The following is a 4,205-nucleotide window of genomic DNA, read 5'->3' as shown; positions in this document are numbered from 1 at the left end:
AGCCCCATATTTATCACAGGCCCTGCAATTTAATACATTTGGTGCATGTACACTCAAACTACCATATTTTTCGCCCTATAGGACGCATCGGTGTATAAGACGCACCCTATTTTTAGGTGCAAAATCGAAAAAATTAAAGATTTTGAACCCAATAGTGGTCTTCAACCTGCGGACCTCCAGATGTTGCAAAACTATAACTCCCAGCATGCCCGGACAGCCGTTGGCTGTCCGGGCATGCTGGAAGTTGTAGTTTTGCAACATCTGGAGGTCCGCAGATTGAAGACCACTGCATAGGAGGTAATACTCACGTGTCCCCGCCGCTCCGGACCCGTCACCGCTGCCCTGGATGTCGCTCCATCGCTGTCGCCGTGTCCCCGTCGCTCCGGAACGTCTCTGCTGCCGGCCGGGTATCCTCGCTCTCCGTCGCCGCCATCACGTCGTTACGCACACCGACGCACGTACGCGACGACGTGATGACGAGGAAGGAAAGCGCCGGCCATACAGGGGATCCCTGAACGGAGAAGACACCGAGGAGGCAGGTAAGGTCCCTCCCGGTGTCCTGTAAGCACTAACCCGGCTATTCAGTCGGGCTGTTCGGGACCGCGGCGGTGAAATCGCGGCAGTCCCGAACAGCCGACTGAACAGCCGGGTTAGTGTCACTTTCCCTTCAGACGTGGAGGTCGGCTTTGATCGCCGCGTCTGAAGGGTTAATACAGGACATCACCGCGATCGGTGATGTCCTGTATTAGCCGCGGGTCCCGGCCGTTGATGGCCGCAGGGACCGCCGCGATAGGGGTGTATTCGCCGTATAAGACGCACCGACTTTTTCCCCCCAATTTTTGGGAAGAAAAAGTACGTCTTATACAGCGAAAAATACGGGGGTACACCATCAAAACCTGTGTATAACATCAGTTCACCTACACTGACTCTTTAATTCTATTTATCTGTATGTAGACTTCACTGTGTATACTTTAATAGTCAATGTTACCTGGCCCGAGGCTAGGATAGATGGAGTGAACATTCTATGTGAGAGGGTAGGTAGCTGCAGAGATGTTTGCTCAGACTGCGTTGTACCGGATAGTATTGGATACAACTTAGTGAATTATTGCTGTTTGTTACACAATCTTCCCCACATATGTTTCCATTCTCTTTTTTGTTTTGTTGTTTTAGACAGTTGCATTGTCTTTGTGTAAAATGTTAGTTTTGACAGCAAGGAAACTGATGCCGAACAAGAAACCGACCTGTAAGCAGAATAAGGCAGTTCTCCTGCCGATAAAAGCATCAATGGCAAATGCGTTCACACAGGATGAGCCCGGGAAGACCCTAATCACCTCGAGCGCAACACCGAAAGAGCTCCCCCCCCCCGGACGTACTGTATTAAGCTATAAGCGTGTCCATATGGCGCACTTATAGTTAAATACAGCAGCGCTCCAAAAAGTAAGTGGACAACACTCAACAAAATTCAGCCTTTTATTTAATTTATTCATCAGTATAGAAAATAGCTACATAAATACGCAGCAAAATATGCAGCAAAAATACGGCACTTATGACCCAACCCCATATAGTGTTGCTCGCGAATATTCGCAATACGCATTTTATTCGCCAATTTCGCACATTCGCGAATTCGCAAATATTCGCGAATATTTTTTTTTATTTTTTTTTAATCTAAAGCCGAGTAACGTGCTCTTGATTCACCCAAAGTGCAAGAAAAAGTGCAAACGTGTTACACTAAAAAAAACGTGCACAAAGGATGCGGTCTATCGCAAGCCCTTCTCCGATAGGAGAGAGGCCCCCCAACAAACCTTACCCTTCGCCTCCGGACCAAAAGGTACCTGCGAGGTTCCAGGTTCGATGTCCCTTTTCGCCGAAGCTACTAGGGGACCACAAATGCTCCCGGCATCCCCCTTGGCGTTAGCCAAGGTATCTGCCCGCAGAGTCGATAACGGTAGGTACCCTGCCAAAGCAGGAGTACCCGGGTTGTTTGCAGGGAGGTGCGGAACCTAATGGCCACACACACCTCCCCTAGACCACTAGGAGGGACACCCAGAAGGGCTACCGCATCCTGACAAATCCTGTGAACACACAACACGCAAAAAGTGACACAGTGAGACAAAAAATAAATAAATAAGTGAATGTGTGCAGATATACTGCCCGGACATCCGGCCGGATCTATAAAAATTTCTCTGATCCTAGCCAGAAGGCCGGGAATCAAGAGGTGAGTGCCACAAGGTGAAGAGATTATGGTGCCCATGCTTCAACTCAGTGAGCCAATACTCCCAGTGAGTTTCGGCACCTCGGGGTCACCACTCCCCGAGGCACAAAAGTACCTCGGCTCTAGACCCTCTCAGCCTCATGGCGAGACCCGGAGGGAACAGATCACATCGGGGCAGCCGTCGAGCTGATTCCTCAGAACCAGCCCCGGAAAGCCCTGGTACACCTGCATCCTCCATGCAGCACCCATCCCCACCAGCCCCATACCGGCGTCACCGTACACCGGCATGAAAAACTGATAAGAACAGATACTACACTTGATCTTAGCCAAAAGGCCGAGAAGCGAATATTCGCGAATATAACACTATATATTCGTAATTACGAATATTCATTTTTTTTTTTTCACAGTACACATCACAGTGATCATCCCTCTCTGCTTCCAGCTTGTGTGGTGTAAAGAAGGCTCTAATACTACTGTGTGAGACTGGTGTGCAAATTTTTGCACATGCGAACATTTGCATATGCTAATTTTCGCATATGCAATTTTTTTATTATGTTAATTTTTGTATATGGTAATTTTCGCGTACGGTAATTTTCGCATGTACGAAATTTTTCGCATATGCGAAAATAAAATGAGAATATTATGAATATGCGAATATTCGCGAATATATGACGAATATTCGTCCATATATTCGCGAATATTCGCAAATTCGAATATGGCCTATGCCGCTCAACACTAACCCCATAGTCTCACCATAAGTCTTTCTCAAGTGGCCCATGCTTTAGAAGAAAACCAAATGTGTGTGTGTGTATATATATATATATATATATATATATATATATATATATATATACTAGCTGAGTACCCGGCATTGCCTGGTTTTTCCTACAATTGTTGTAGGGGAGGAAAAGCAATAGAGGAAGAAGTACTTGCCCTCATATCCCATCCTCATTGTGACGGTCGGAGATTGTTCAGCGGCTAACAAGCATGGGGTGTTTTGTGCTGGTATTTTCATTTGGGCTGTATTGGGCTTGTATTGTTTTTGTGGTAGCTAGATATATAAAAAGTGTTCAGGCAGGGGTATGTATAGTTAAGCATGTGTGTATGTGTATGCAATGCAATACAGTTTCTTGTCACCGTCTTATGGCTCTGCACACATTCATTACACAAATGATCACAGATGCTTTCAGATTGCTACCGGTTCTTCCTGAGCTATAGAAATGGTAGAGGGTGAGATGGCAAGACCTATACTATTTCACGAACAAGTTGACGTTTGGGTCTAAGAGCAGTCCGTGGCTCTTTGGCTTTGCACTGGATCTTATGTCATCCATTATCTGGACGATTTCTTTCTTATTGAACCTCTTGTTATTGAGCCTTGGGGTTTGTCTGCCTCAAGAGAATTGTTTGGGATTCTGTGGGTTCCAGTATCAGAGAAGAAGGTTGCGGGGCCAACTAGGACAATCACGTTCCTAGCTTTCATCTTGGACTCCGTTGTTATGGAAGCTAGGATACCAATTGAAAAATTGTCACTCACCAGATAGGTTATCAATAAGTTTTCCACTACAAGCTTGAATTTCAAAGATTGTTAGGTATGCTCAATTTCGCTACCCGCATCATTCCCCAAGGTAGGACATTCGTGCCCTGACTGCTAGCTTTGCTTCTCTCGGCCCCAGAACAGCACAGTATGGTTCGATTAGACAGTGAGGCTTTAGCTGACTTAATGATGTGGAACAGGTTCTTACAATCTTGGAATGTTTTTTTTTTTTCATTCCTGTGGCATATAGCTCCTCTCCGGGGGTATTCACTGACGCCTCACCGTCAGCTTTCGCAGCTATTTTGGATACCCACTGGTTGGCCACTGGAGGTTCTGGGTTTCAAAGCTGTCAACACTATATTGGCCCTGGTCATGTCCCAGAGCATATTATTAAGAGGTTGGGTAAGTGGAGGTCAACGTGTTTTGCTACTTAAGTTCATAATCCACACAATGAGATGT

At 46.2% G+C, this 4,205-nt stretch overlaps 1 pseudogene; it reads right to left on the bottom strand.

Annotated features, from left to right (window-relative positions):
- Nucleotides 1-2,448: 2,448 nt before the first annotated feature.
- On the bottom strand, nucleotides 2,449-2,558 carry LOC130294773 (U2 spliceosomal RNA; annotated as a pseudogene).
- Between the last annotated feature and the right edge of the window lie 1,647 nt (nucleotides 2,559-4,205).

The sequence above is a fragment of the Hyla sarda genome, chromosome 10 (assembly GCF_029499605.1).
Source record: "Hyla sarda isolate aHylSar1 chromosome 10, aHylSar1.hap1, whole genome shotgun sequence".
Lineage (NCBI taxonomy): Eukaryota > Metazoa > Chordata > Amphibia > Anura > Hylidae > Hyla > Hyla sarda.
Note: the sequence above shows the minus strand (reverse complement) of the source record. Positions and strands in the feature narration are given on the sequence as shown.